We start from the raw sequence: 15,991 nt of genomic DNA, 5'->3' as shown, positions 1-15,991 counted from the left end.
ACTATAATATAATATAATATTATTATAATGTAGTAATATAATATTATATACTATAGTATAATAATTTAATATAATTTGATATTATATAATTTAACATATCAATGTATTATGATATAATGTGATATAATATTATATTTATAGTATAATACAATACTAAGGTATAAAATATTAGAATTATTATCGTTTATATATTAATATTTTTATTAATATAATATTTTTAGGAACTAATTTTTGGATTCTTTGTTTCTATTGTTGGGACACCTGCATATTTCTGTAATATAAGAAATTTTTTTTGTAATTGTAATATTTTATCATAGGTATTTTGATCTAAAAAGAAAAAAATTATAAATCAAAATAGTTTTTCGATGCGCATGCTAAAATTGTCGAAGAAGCTCTATTTTGAAGTTTTTTTCAAAAAGTTGTTTTAGCTTCTAGGCAAAGTTAAAAATAACTTTTCGATTTTTTAACCAAACACTTCTATTCCATTCAAAAGTACTTTTAGAGGTCCAGAAAGTGCTTTCTAGCCCACCAAAAGCTCTGCCAAACGGGCCTTAGTCTTCCACGTTGCTAATTTGTTTTCAAATCTTTGTAGGATCTCGGTCCTATCACCTTCAAAATTGCACAGTAATATTTGTTGGCCCGAAGTAACACCAAAGTATCAACAGCATCCTTTAAGATTTTAGTTCGACAGTTGATCCAGGAATTGCCGAGCCCCTCAGATTTTTTCTGTTGCAGCAGCATTCAGCATTCTACTTACGAGTGTCAATTGCAAGTATGAACATAAAGGGAGAGAGGAGATTGATGCCCTGTCTAAGCTCACAGTGGCAAAGGATCCTATCGGCGTTGGTATTCACTTCAATATTTCCACTAGATAGAATGCTCGCCATCCAACTAATCCATTTAGGTTGCAAGGATCTCATAGAAAGCAACTTGATTAAGGCTATGTTTGGCAGAACGGTTGGCAGTAGAGCCTTTTGAAGTAGAACTTTTATAAAAAGCTATTTATTGTTTAGTAACTACAGACCACTTCTTTTAAAGGTCTTTATGAAGTCTAGCTTGCATGCTACTCCTTTAGTATCATACTTCCTTCGTGGGTGGTGTAAAATCTCGTTGAAATAAAGAATGTTATCCATAATTAATCTTTCTTTGATGCAAGCAATTGGGGCTGGGTCAATGAGCTAATCAGAAAACGGTTGCAACTGGTTTGCCAAAACTTTGGAGATAATCTCAATGCAGCTGTGGATTGAACTAATAGGACAAAATTCTCCCGGTGCCCTTGCAGCTTCTTTCTTGAGTATCAAAGTGAGCACGGCATAGTTAAGCCTAGCAAGATCCAGATCATCATCGTGCATCTGTCTAAATGATGAAAGGAGATCCTCCTCGACTAGATCCCAGAGATGCCGAAAGAAGAGTACGGTAAATCTCATTTGATAAGAAGATAAGATATTTGATTTCGGCATGGTTACATGTATTGCACTTGTTCTACCATGTTAGAAATAAAGCAAGTGCACATATTAATAATGAATATCCATCCGTCCAAATTATGGTGATTTTCTCTACCTGATTGGTTGGATGGTTTGTTTTGTTTTGATCTGCCTTTAGGTTTGCCGTGAAGGGAAGCATCTGGTTTGATGGTAAGATGAGGAGAGAAACAGAGGGGAGATGTTTCTCCAAGCCCCCTTTTTTCTGAAGTAGAAAGACTAGGAACGAGAATAAATATATGCCTGGTATATAATCGTTATTTTTTATGTCATCGTTTTCTTCAGTTCAGTTACTGCCAGGGACACGTCTGTAGCAGGTCTTTTGATTGTCGGGCCATAGTGGTCGCTTTTTGGCGTCACTCTTCTCACTCTCTCTCTCTTCTCCTCTTCTTCTTCTTCTTCTTCTTCTTCTTCTTCTTCTCTTTTCTTTCTTTTATATATATATATATATATAATGACGGCTCGCATGCTGCAGATATAGGTGCAGCTAATAAAATTAGAAAAGAAAAGATAATACAAAGGATAAGACATCGACAGATGGTCTTCTCAGATAAAACCTTCCAAATAGTGAGCTGCGAAGGTTGCCACCTAGAGTGAGCTGCGAAGGTTGCCACCTAGTAAGCAACGATGTTCACTTTAATATAGACATGTGTAGCCTGATAGAGACTACACTCGTCTAAGAGCCTGCGAATATTATAGAGTAGCGGTCTAGAGCCAACGTCACGTGTCCTCAACTCTGGATCCACTCGATCACCGTGGCCGAGTCACCCTCGAAGAGGATGTGATTTGCGCCTAGCACACGTCTCACATAGGTGATATCCTCCCATGCAGCTCTAAGCTCGGCACTGACTACCGATGTGTCGAAGATTTGCCGGCTTCCAGCTGCTAACAATCTTGCATCGTGGATGACAAATCCCACACCACCAGTGTTCCCTTCCTAGCCAACACTACCGTCGAAATTTACCTTGAGAAAACCAGAGGTGGGGGTTTTCAGGAGATCAACATGGTTTTGGGCGCTGCAGGAGGAGAAGGGGAGCCCTAGATTTTTCTGGCCATCCCAAGAGACGATGACGCAGCGATGCAATGACCTCCACCGCATGAAGGAGAGCTTTATCTGCCCCCAATCTCGGATGCGTTCTACTATCCTCGAAGACTCGAGCATTCCTATCTAGCTATCAATAGTAGGCTAGATAGACAGTTCTGATCCCCCGCTCCTCAAGTCCGAGCCTCGGAGATGATAACTCCAGGAAGTGCAGGAACTCCTCGGTCGATGTCCACCCCTGCCGAGGGTCAGGGGGCTCGGGGCGCACCCCCAGATATGAGCGGCTCGCGAGCACTCGAGGGGGATATGGAAAATAGACTCCTCCACCTCCGGAAAGATCATGCATTATGGTGAAACACTCACCCCTCGCCGAGCTAGCATGCCTCTGATAGGCAGACATTTCCATGCCACCTTCCAAATGATCAAGGCGACTCGTGGGTGAATATGAAGCCTTCAGATCCAACCCTCATCAATCTATCGAGCCGTAGTCCTCCTAGCCACTTAGAGTAAATCCTAGATCTTCACCTCTGACCTCCCAATCATGCTCTAGACCCTCATATTCGCCACCTCCCCGACAGGAATCGCCAAAGACAAGACTCGCTAGGCCAGCGCTCCCCAAACGCCCATCAGATGAGGTTCTCGTTCCATGTCCTCCCATCTAGAGCAAGTAGATCGCAGACTCTACATCCCTCCAGTCGACCATCGTCAAATCACGGTGGGCCAGTCGCACAGAGGCACCTCGGAGAGCCAGGTGCCCTCCAAGACGTCAATAGCCCATCCATCTCCGACCTTCCATCTAATCTTTGGGAGGACCACCGGGGCGCTGGCACAGATCTCTCTTCAGATGAAGGAATTGTGGTGGCCTATGTGGAAGACGACAAAGTCGGTCGGATCTCCATACTTGACCCTCATCAAACGCCCCAGAGACTCTTCGGCTCCAGAAGAAACCCGGCCGCCAGCTTGGTCATGACTCCAGAAGAAACTTGGCCGCCAGCTTGGTCGCGAGGACCTCCCGTCGCTCGATCAAGGAGTGGGCCCCTTAATCCCCCACTGCTGGTTAGCTAGCAGACGGTGTCCCATGCCAGCAGATGACACCTCTTCTGCCCCTCTGTCGCCCTTAGAGGAAACTCCTGAACAGCTGCTCCATGCACCGTAATACTATGAGGGGCACCAAAGTATGCGATAACAGATAAATAGAGACCGAGCTCAGGACTGACCATACTAATGTGACTCTATCCATCATGGATAGAGCGCCCGCCTGCCAGCTCTCCAATCTGCATTTAATGCCTAGCTCTATGGGAGTGCAGTCCGCCCTGCGCTGGCACTGGCTTGTGATCGGAACTCCGAGGTATCTCAAGATGCCCTCCTGCTCTCTAAGCTCCAGGATGCCAGTGATAGACGCTTTCACATCTGGATGGATCTTCGAGCTAAAATAAATGGATGACTTGACTAAATTGACCTCTTGTCCTGATACCGCACAATATTCCTCCAGAATTCTCCGGATCACCTAAGCTGACCGTCTCGTCGTCCTAGCCAGTAGCAAACAATCATCAGTAAAGAGCATGTGCGAGATCGGAGACGCATCCGATGCTAGCCTGTAGGCCTCCATCTCTTGCATCGCTGAAGCACGCCAGAGCGTTATGGACAGGTAGTCAACATAGATGATGAATAAAAGCGGCGACAAGGGGCAACCTTGCCTCAGTCCGACCGATGGCTTGAAGAACTACTAGGGAAGCCATTCACTAGTATGAAAAAGGACGGAGCTTAATGTATCCCTAAAACCCCTGAATCCTTCTCCCCTTCATGACGGACTGAGGTGCCGTAGTTGCTCTTTTGGTGTGCCCGTTCCGACAGCATACAGCTTTACGACACAGCAAAACATTGACGCATCAAGAGAACCGATGGCCCCCTACCTAGATCGGCCCGTGGGCCCCATGTCATGGAATCCTGCCGTATGAGCTCGGACAGCTGTATCCTCCGTGAAGCGAGACAGCCGAGTCTCAGCCAGCCGTATGTCATGGAATCCCCACCTTTTTTTTTGGGACCCCCGCTTCTTTGGTCCTTCCCCAATTCCACCTCCTTCTCCCCTTTCAGGCGCCCTTATGCTTTGTTTTCTAGTGGTGAGATGGGGAGGATCTTAATGGGGCTCGCCTTGTCGTACCAAAAGGGATAGTGCCAGCTTTTCCCTTTCTTTCTACCCCTCCTCCCTTGGGGAACGGGAACAGCTTTGGTTAAGCTCCTATTTTTGTGTCGGATTATATATAATCTCTTTTCCTCATCTTCATTAGCATACCGTAAGATTTTAGTTCCACAGTTGATCCAGGAATTGCCGTGCCCCTCATAGATTTTTTCTGATGCAGCAGCATTCAGCATTCTACATAGGAGCGTCAACCGCAAGTATGAACATAAAGAGAGAAAGGAGATCGCCCTGTCTAAGCTCACGATGGCAAAGGATCCGATCGTCATTGGTATTCGCTTCAATTTTTCCACTAGATAGAATGCTCGCCATCCAACCAATCCATTTAGGTGGAAAGGATCTCGTAGAAAGCAACTTGATTAAGTAAGAGTGCCTCCCCCATATCAATGGCCTTCATGAAGTCTAGCTTGCATACCACTCTATTAGTATCGCACTTCCTTCCTGGGGTGGTGTAAAATCTCGTTGGCACAAACAATGCTATCCATAATTAATCTTCCTTAGATGTAAGCAATTCGGGCCGGGTCAATGAGCTAATCAGAAAATGGTTGCAGCCAATTGGCCAAAACTTTAGAGACAATCAGCTCATTGTCTCAATGCAGCTGCGGATCAAACTAATAGGACAAAAATCTGCTGGTTTCCTAGCAAGATCTAGATCATCATCGTGCATGTGTCTAAATAATGAACAGACATCCTCCTCGACTAGATCCCAGATATGCTGAAAGAAGAGTATGGTAAATCTCATTAGATAAGAAGATAAGAGATTTGATTTCGGCATCGTTACATGTATTGCACTTGTTTTGCTATGTTAGAAATCAAGCAAGTGCACATATTAATAATGAATATCCATGCGTCCAAATTATGTTGATTATCTCTGCCTGATAAGTTGGAGGCTTTGTTTTGTTTTGATCTGCCTTTAGTTTGCCGTGAAGAGAAGTGTCTGGTTTGATGGTAAGATGAGGAGAGAAATAGAGAGGAGATGTTTCTCCAAGCCCCCTTTTTCTTGAAGTAGAAAGATGCAGAAAAGCGAATAAATATATGCCTGGAATATAATCGTTATTTTTTATCTCATCCTTTTCTTGAGTTCAGTTACTCCCTAATAAAAGCACTTCCCCAGTCGAAGGGGATGATGGATGCCCAAGGGAGTGAGGAGATGGCACGTCACTCTTCTCCCCTTCATGACGAACAGAGGAGCCGCGGTTGCTCTTTTGCTGCGCCTGTTCCTACACCATACAGCTTTACTAGACAACAAAAGATTGACGCATCAAGAGAGCTCATGGCCCTACCAAGTGTGGCCCGTGGGCTCCACGTCATGGTATCGTGCCGTATGAACTCGGACAGCTGCATCCTCTGTGAAGCGAGACAGCCGATTTTTTTTTTGAGTTTTTTGGTTGGGACCCCGCTTCTTCCGTCCTTCCCCAAGTCCACCTCCTCCGCCCTTTCGAGCGTCCTTTGCTTTGTTTTCCGTCCTTCCCCACGGGGAGGATTTGATGCGGCTCGCCCTGTCTTAACCAAAAGGGATCGTGCCAGCCTTCCCCTTTCTTTCTACTCCTCCTCCTCCTCCTCCTCCTCCCTTGGGGATCGAACGGGAGCAGCTTTGCGTCAGCTCCTATTGTTGTGTGGGATTATATATAAGTTCTTTTCCTCGTCTTCCTCGATAGGGACTTCTCCTCGCTCCTTAAGACTGTAGGTCGCTGGGCCCATTGAGCTCCAAAACCTTCTTCTCCTGCGACTTTTCTTTTCTTTCGACACCGTGGATGGAATGCCAGACCAGTAGCCCAAGGAGTGGTAGAGATGCAGATGGGAGAGAGGGCAGCTCGCCGGTGCTTCGTAGCTTGATCGACGGCATGCCGACACTCGCTCTGGGGTTTGTGCTGACGATAGTTTCGCCATGCATGACCATCCATGGTGGCCGGGTGGCGCTAAAGAATGCTTCAGCAGCATCCCATCATTTCATCCACATGGACGTCTTTGCCTTCTCCATGATCGGTGCGTTTGCTTCCGCTCTTTCTAGCATCACGTTCCGCCGTAGCCTGCCAGAAGTGGCTCATGTCCTCGAGGATGTTCCCGTTGTCTTCTTGGGGTCGGCCTTTGCTTCGCTTGCTTCGGTTCTCATCCGCGAGCAATTCCAGTGGTTTGCCTATGTTCTCTGCATGATCCCGGCGATACCATTGCTTCGAAGGCCATGGCAGTCGTTGTCCGGTTGTCTCGTTGCATCAGTCCGCATCCTCGCAGCTCGTGTGGCGGGGTGGTTCCATGGAGGAGAAGCCTCGGCGCAGATGGGAGATGGTTGTGGCTGTGTCTGAGGTTGCGCTCCTCACAAGTGTGTTTTTTCCCTCCCGCCTGCTCTCAGGCTTGTACATCAGTGAAGCAATCAAAACACAAAATAAATTATTAATTAGAACACAAAATAAATTAGGGACTGCTGAGTGATCGATGATTCCTGCTGCAACAAAAGATTGCCGAATTTCATCTTTTACCCACTAATTTTCTCCCCCAGCTTAGGAGCATGGATTATGGGGCACAAATGCGGAATTTGCTTTCTTTCTTCCTCCTCCTTGTTCTTTTTTTTATTTTTTTTATTTTATACAACGGTCGTTCACATCGGACGAGTGCAAATGTAGCCAACAAAATCAGAAAAAAGAAACAGATACAATAGATTAAGTACCAATCCGTGATCCACCTGAGTAAAGGCCTCAGGATGATGGGCCAAATTTGCTTTCAGTTGGTAGCAAAACAGATGATACCATGTGTAGAAGATAACTTAATTAGATTTCTGAATTGTCCGATTGTGATGGCGGCCGGTTTTGCTGAGAAACGGAATTTTCTAAGATGCAACTTTTGCACTATAAAGGAGCGTACCATCGTAGATGACTACCATGTTCCAATGCGAAACTCTCCCGTATTTATAATCAACCAGCCTGGCGCGTGTTATATTGCTTGCGGGTGGCGAAATCGGGGAACGTATTAGATCACGGCTCACCTGGAGGTGTTAATTAAGATCACGGCCTCCCTAATCGTCTTTAAATTAGTAGTACCCTCACTGAAGCGAGCGGCTTTCAGTCGGGGAAGGACGAAAGGAAGTAGTAAGAGAGCGATCAGATTATTAGAAGCTAATAATCCATCCAAGCGAAGCGAAACTCTCTCCCCCCTCCCAAGTTTGTAATCCCCAGCCTGATTGCAAGATGTCCTACGGGCTCAGGTTGGTGCAGGCCTTTTGGCTATTCGAAGCATGCATGCAACCTGGCCGAAGAGATGGCGTAACGGCACCTGTAGCATCACGTAACGGGATAAGATGGCGTGGATGGTCTTGGAAGCACGGCACCTGACCTTGGTGCCGGAGAAAGCAGCAGCAGTACTGAGTCCTTGCTATTCGTATGTCATCGCTCCTGTTCTAGTTGAATTCCAGTCTCTCAGATCAGTGCCTGTACATTGTGGATCTCTATAGTAAATCTCCTTTTAGCAGCAAAAATATTTCCAATTCAACAACTGTGGGACCTAGTGGGCCATTTGGGCCAAGATCTGGGCCCTATTGGGTCGTGCTAATTATTGGCTGAGATTGGGCCCTATTGGGTCGTGCCCAATGTGGGCTAATGGGGGCATGTTGGGTCCTGTCCAATATGGACCACGTTCGGATCTTATTGGACCTTATCCAATAGTATTTTCGGTTTTGCTTAACTCTATAATTAACAAAGAAATTAATTATATTTTAACAGTTGAATCTAATCCGTCTACGTGAAGTAGGATTTAAAGCAAGAAGAGGTAAGTAACTTAATACTTCAAAGTGTATTTTCCAAATTATTTGATAAAATAATTATTAGTTGATTAAATTATGAGAAATATTTTGTACTTAGTAAAATGGGTCAGGTATGTCAAATATCATTTGGAAATTATATTATATGTCATAAAGTCTGTAAAAAAGCGACTAGGCAAATTATAAAAAATTTATTTTGGATACATATATGTATTCTCAGCATGATTATGATATGTTCTGGTCTCGCCAATGGGAATTATCCGTTGGACCTGTTAACTTGTAATATGCGAGGAATCAGTTTCGACACCGCGCCACCGGTGATTTGAATAGTGGTTTCCGGATACCGTTGCCACTGTGGTTAACAATAGTAATTTTTGGCACTTTGTGCAACCCATGCCACTGGGTTACATAGCCATAGTCTATTTATGCTTACCAGAGTTTTTGTAAAAATAATAATAAGTTTTGAAAAAAAATATTATTCGTGATTTATTTTTCAGTCATTATTTTGTATTTTAATTAATTATCTAGCATGCTTTAACCCTACTATGGGGTATTATGTTGCTTATTAGGCTAATGTATCTCATTATCTTGTTTTTTTTTTTTGTTTTTTAGATTCGGATGCATGATTGCTCGGGACTTGAAGAGTGCGGTAGATTTGGAAGATTTTGCTTAATTATTAAAATTTTAGTTAGACTAGTTAGAGTAATTGGTTTATGTTAGCATATATTATTTTGAAATTTTAAAATTTTGCTTTAAGTAAATTATTGATTAAAAATAAATTTTAAAAATTTGCCATTGCAATGTTATGATTTACAATTTTTACATGTCCATACGTGGGACATGTGTCGCGTTCGGGCTCGCGATGACTACCACCTTATGGCTCACGTTCCACCACGGGAGCGCGGGACACGTGTCGCGTTGCGTGATCGGGACAACCCGTTAGCTTCATGGCAAAAAAAAAGACAGAGACACATACTTTCTAATTTAAGTCGGCCGCACTTTTTTTTTCTAGGCAACTTCCGTCCAAGTTCCTAGCATGACTCTATTTTGATTTATTGCAATGGCCGTCAACTGCGGACGTGGAGGAAGCACTTACCTACGCCTCCCCAATCCCCATAAATATCAGTTCCTCGTAGCCAATCACACTCCATTTCTCCAAAACCTTATGTTCCTGCGATTTTTGTTTTCTTTGGAGAACGTGGATGCATGGAATGCCAGACTAGCCCATGGAGTACCAGAGATGCAGGTAGCTCGCCGGTGCTTCGTAGCTTGATCGATGGCACGCCGGCGCTCGTTTTCGGGTTTGTGCTGACGGTAGTTTCGGCATGCATCACCATCGATGGCGGCCGGGTGGCGATAAAGAATTCTTCAGCAGCATCCCAACATTTCATCGACATGGACGTCCTTGCCTTCTCCATCGTCGGTGCTGTTGCTTCTGCTCTTGCTAGCATCACCTTCCGGCGCCGTAGCCTGCCAAAAGTCGCTCATGTCCTCGAGGATGTTGCCGTTGTCTTCTTGGGGCCGGCCTTTGCTTCGCTTGCTTCGGTTCTGATCCGCGAGCAATTCCAGTGGTTTGCCTATGTTCTCTGCATGATCCCGGCGATACCATTGCTTCGAAGGCCATGGCAGTCGCTGTCCGGCTGTCTCGTTGCATCAGTCCGCATCCTCGCGGCTCTTGTGGCAGGGTGGTTCCATGGAGGAGAACCCCCGGTGCAGACGGGAGATGATCCTAGCTCTGTCTGAGGTTGCGCTCCTCGCAACTGTGTTCTTTCCTCCCGCCTGCTCTCGGGCATGCACATCAGTGGAGCGATCATAATTAAATTATTAATTAGAACACGAGATAAATTAGGTTTCCATGTGGCTCAGGGGTTCAGTTCTGGTGTCTCCGCAGAACTTTGTATGTTCGTACGGTATTCTTGTTTCTTTCTCTCAAATAATTAAAGGAACGGGGCTGGACTTTTGTGGGTTAAATCTTCACCATCTCACCGGGGGCCTAAGCTCCAAAGTTAGATGCGGTATCTTAGCACTCCTTTGGAAGACCTGCTATGATTCAAAGAACTTTAGAGGCCAGATTAGGAACGACTTAATTAAATATCTAAGCATTCTGGTATAACAGTATTTGACAGCAGATTAGCATTTGATCGGTTCAATTTTAAACAGGAGATGCTTTCCAATTTTTTTATTCTTCTGAAGCACAAGTCAGATTCAAGAAAATAAACAAAAGAGATGTAGTTACTCCCCAATAAAGCTGCAAATGGGTCGGGTCGACTCAAGACCCGACCCGCGTAGACCCGATCCGATCCGAATTTTAGGATCCGCAGGTCCGGGTCGGATCCTAAAATGGGACCCGAATTATTTTCTGGATCGGGTCTAGGTTTACTGAGCGGACCTGACCCGATCCAAATGGATCCGAAGAGAGGGAGAGGGAGAGAGGGAGGAAGAAAAGCAAAACAGAATTTTTTTTTTTTTTGTGGGTCGTGTAGTTCGTCAGGATTCTCTCTCGATCTATTACACTGGGATTTTTTTTGTCCTCGTGAGAGGGGAGATGGGAGACACCAAGTTCCATCCAGATTAGTCACATAGGGTGTGATATGAAATTTGGCTTGCAGACCGACTTAATTAAAGTCATGGGTCATTTGTTCTGACCGGAGGTCAATTGCAAGTCTTTCAGGTCATGGGTCACCCAGCACCTCATAATTACGATATAACCAAATTAGATTTGCCCAAATCCTCTCCCAAAAGCACAAAAAATGGATCCGGTACAGACCCGGACCCGATCCAACTCGAACTCGGATCCGACCCGGGCCCGATCCGACCCGATCTTCAACCGGGTTGGGTCTAGGTCCAAAATTAGGACCCGAACAAAAAATGCCTACGATCCGATCCGATCCGACCCATTTGCACCCCTACTTTTCATAATGGTTTATAGGATAATTTTTCTTTCTACTTTCTATTTTTAATGTTGCGAACATTTATTTCAAGTTTTCAACATTACAACAAAATTTGACTGGATACTGATCATTGAGTCAAGTCGGTACACATTGATGCAAGCTTACTAAAATGGCATATGTATCGACCTAAACTTCTGTGACTGTTGCAGGAGATCAAGGTGGATGAATACATAACTCACACATTGACACTGGTGGATATCAACAAGGCCTTTGATCTAATGCATGAAGGGGGGTGCTTGCGCTGCGTGCTTGCGATGCATGCATGATCGTGCCCTTGTCAGATTCTTCTATGTAAGGACCTATGTTTATAAAAGTATGACCGTTAGTGTTGGACTTTGTGCCTTCTGTTCCATGGCAATGTGATCTACAGAATGTTTCGGAGGGATAATGAAGTCATTGCCATAATTTTTTTACGTTTGGAGATGTCTATGGATCTTCTTGTAATGAAATATCTTGTGGCTATTGTGCTAATAACCTACTTATCCTGGAGATAACAATCTTGAAAGAGAATGGACGACTCATGCTATCCATCAGAAAATGAAGATAATGAAGATAACCTACTTATATATTTTAATGAATTTGCAGGTCAATGTTCCAATCCTCAGAAAATCCTAAGGCGATACTAGGAAAAAAAACTCTCTTTTGTCGACAGTAAACAAGGGATAATGGATCCGGTAATTCATAGATAGGGATGGGTCGCACAAGTTAATGGTGCCGGATGATTTGCTGAACGTATGTGATAGATCTGATTCATAGCATTTGATTTTAAACAATGTGTCAGGCTCATCATCATTGTGTAAATATCTTTCTTGAACCCAAATAATCGGAATGAATGTTTTCACCTCTGGTGATCAACGCTAATAAGTATTTAGGATCTAAAACGACCACTCATCCACAGCGGGGATAGCTCAGTTGGGAGAGCGTCAGACTGAAGATCTGAAGGTCGCGTGTTCGATCCACGCTCACCGCAAATACATTAAAAATTTATATTTTTGATAAAAATAAATTATATATCAAAAATTTTATATGCTTAAAATTGTTTTTAATTTGTTAAAAAAATCTGTTATGGATAGTTTTTGAGACCAACTAATTAAACATATTTTAAAAAATATATATTTTAGAAAACATTAAAAACATAGATTTTTGATGAGTATAAATCATATATTTTGAACTTTATATGCCAAAAGTTGTGTTTAACTTTTGACTTTTTAAAAGTATTTAGTAGAATAGTTTTTGAGACCGCCTAATTAAACATATTTTTAACAAAATTATTTTAGAAAGATATTTAAAATAAATTTTTTATAAGAAATAAATTTTGTGCATTTTAAATTTTATATGCCAAAAGTTGTGTTTGACTTTTGGTTTTTTCTCAAAAAATATTTAATAAAATAGTTTTTGAGATCAGCTAATTAAGTATATTTTTAACAAAATTATTTTAGAATAATTTTATATGCCAATGTTATGTTCTTAGAACTAAAATATGTAAAGTAAAATAACTACAAGGCACGGACAACAGTTGTTTTTTCCCCTTCTTTTAGCTTTTGTATAAAACTATTTTTTTTAAAGATGAATGTAACCATTTCTTGATGTTATAATTTTTAATTCTTTTGATTGATGTTTGTATTTTTGAGTTTTTTTTCCCATAAACATCTTTTCCTAGATGTTTTAATGATTTTGTCCCTAAATGTGAGGTTGTATAATCAAACATTATTATTATTCCGAATCTTTGGACAAGGAAATGTCAGCTATGATCAAGTAAACATGATCTATTGATCTCCTTGTGACACATCGATTGTCAAGATATTCCATGAAATTAAAAGTACTCTTGATCATAGTCTGTGATTGATCAAATATATAGATCTCTAAATCCACTGCAAGTATTGACCTTCTCAATATCCATCTGGTAAGTTGCTCTATAACTATTTAAGATATATCAAAAATTTGAGTGAATATGATCAGCAAAATAGATGATGCCATTTGGTGTAACGATGAAGTGAAATAGGATGTAAAGTTGTATACTTGTATGCATTACACTAACACGTGGCAAGTTAAGTTTGTAACTTGATGTGGGTCCATGTTTAACGTATGTGTAATTATTGCACATCCCTACAACTCTTACCACTAATTCAACCAAAATTGAGTTGTGGCATTCTTATTTAAATGCCACATGAGATGTGCATCTATTGTATCCAAGCCTAAGTCTTGATTAGGCTCGGTCTATATTAATTGCGCAAGTTGTAACCTTTTATTTCAATTTCAAGTCCTATTTAGGATTTCTCTATCAACATGTATAATGCACCGGTGTTGCATGATGTGGTTGCATGAAACACGATTTCTACCATATTACATGGCCATATGCCCATGCCCATGATAGGAACAATGGTCACTAGACTTTCCATGTGCTGCTTGTGATAGCAAAGCGAAGAAATGGGATCGAAAAAGGTTAGAATCAACAAGAATAGAAGATACATGATGAATCACATATCCTTCTCAGATTGTCATTGAAGCAAAATGATTTATATTATGTTAGTTGTTAACCAGTTGATGCATAATATGTTGCATGGTAAATATCATATGCAGAGACACCCTACTTTTGGCCCTCGCATCATTCAGTGGTGTCTTCATATGCGATGTTGCAAAATTTGGGTCTATGATGCTTCTACCACCCATCATTCATTGATGCACTATGCATGAGCCCTTACTTATCGTGGACCAAAGTGCTTTAATCATAGAGACCTGCCGTTAGAACAATTCTAATGGTAGCATCATGCTAATTTTTTTGATCGTAGAGTCCTATCGATATCAGAACCGATTTTTAGCAGGTTAACAATGTTCGGATCTTCGGATGACATAGTCTTACTACTGGATTCAAATTTTGAATTTTGGTGCTTTTTGAATTTAGTGTGGAAAAAAATTTCCACACTAGAATATTTTTTCTGAAAAGATAATTTCTAAGAATATGATATCTGAAAAAATGATTTTGGCATTTTTGGTTGATCATAGAAAAGTGGCACATTCAAAAGAGGTTTATGTTTGATTGAGCATTTACTCCATTGAAAAATTTGTATAAAATACCTATTATACCCTTAAAAAAGAAAAATACCTTACCTATGGATTTTGATGGCTTAAAGGTACTGTTGGCAAAAAAAAAAAGAGACCCTAGTTCCTAACCGATGGAAAATTAGTTTTCTCATATATTTCATGAATTTTTTTCTATAAAATATAGAAATCTTATTTCTATGAAAATGCTACTTTCTAATCTTCTCTCGTTTGAAAACTCAAACTAGAAGCATTTATTTATTTCTTTTGTTGACCATACTTTCTTTTCTTTTTAAAAAAAAAACCAAATGAGCCTTGAAAATCTTTTTCACCATGTGATTTTGATACATTAGAATTTTGAATTTAAACCGCAGATAAGCTAAGCTTACCACCACCCATAGAGGAATTACATCCTATAAAGGCACTCAATGGCTAACGGTTCCTACGCCGGCTACTCCCTCTCGATTTTTTATCTCTTTCTTTTGCTATTCCGTATGCACTCATTGTTTATGCATCCAATGAATGCACTTAGAATAGGCATTTGACCTCCCTATTCCTCCACACCATCCTATTGGGTGCATATTGACTAATAGTAGTGCCACTCATTAATGCATACAATGGCCAAGAATGCTCTAATAAGCCTAATCCCAAATCTCCTTTCTTTTCTTTTTTTGAAACCATCCACTACAAAGATTCTTAGGCTCAGCATGCTCTAACTTAAGAAAGAAAAACTGAAAACAAACTCACACAATCACCATGAAGAAGACAGTCCAATGACCAACAACTAGGTAGTGATCATCTAGCTTTGTTGGAGAAGTAGAATCCCAACAAGAGCTGGAATGTCACACGCACACCGGATTCTATATCATGGAGCGGTGCTACAATATAATTATCAAAAATTTTGTAAATTAATTTGGTCATTTTAAATAATCTAGAAAGGATTTGGCAACATGATTCGCTGCGTTTATAACTCAATTGCATCACATAACTTGAAGTCCATACTTTTTTTTTAACATAAAACCCATTTTCAGCTAGGTGTTAAAATAAAGCTTTTACCAAGTAATACACAAATGCGACCACTTGTTAAGAGTTTATTGCATCCTTTTGATAGAGGTAGGTAGTCGGCAATGTCAAGATTTGGAATGAGAAGGTCAATGTAAAATTTTCATTTCAGATAATAATATCATTAAGCATAACTTCAACATGAGAAATTAAATGATGCGATAAATAAGAATATTAATATAAAAGTCAATCCCTGGATGAGTTTCATTCCAACATAATCTGTTCTCTCTCTCCAATTAGATCGAGGTGGTACCACTACATCCAAACAAAAGTTGCATTTTTTTTCTTTCAATCCTGGGATAATTAAAAAGCAGTTATGGCCTAATCACATAATAGCACAAGAATTCGACCCAAACTGTCTGCATCCAATAGATTCGTGGTGGATTAGGTTCCCTACAAAGCCCAGAGTAAGGTTCTTGCGGACACAATTTTCATGCCCTCACCGTGCGGTGACCAGCCCAAATTTAT

General features: G+C 41.5%; 1 non-coding gene across 1 annotated transcript; it reads left to right on the top strand.

Moving 5' to 3' along the window:
- Nucleotides 1–12,319: 12,319 nt before the first annotated feature.
- TRNAF-GAA lies at nt 12,320–12,392 on the top strand. Its single transcript has one exon. It is a non-coding gene; the product is annotated as a tRNA-Phe (tRNA).
- Nucleotides 12,393–15,991: the final 3,599 nt, after the last annotated feature.

The sequence above is a fragment of the Phoenix dactylifera genome, chromosome 17, assembly GCF_009389715.1.
Source record: "Phoenix dactylifera cultivar Barhee BC4 chromosome 17, palm_55x_up_171113_PBpolish2nd_filt_p, whole genome shotgun sequence".
Taxonomy (NCBI): domain Eukaryota; kingdom Viridiplantae; phylum Streptophyta; class Magnoliopsida; order Arecales; family Arecaceae; genus Phoenix; species Phoenix dactylifera.
The sequence above is the reverse complement of the archived record's forward strand: the minus strand, read 5'-3'. Positions and strand labels throughout refer to the sequence as shown.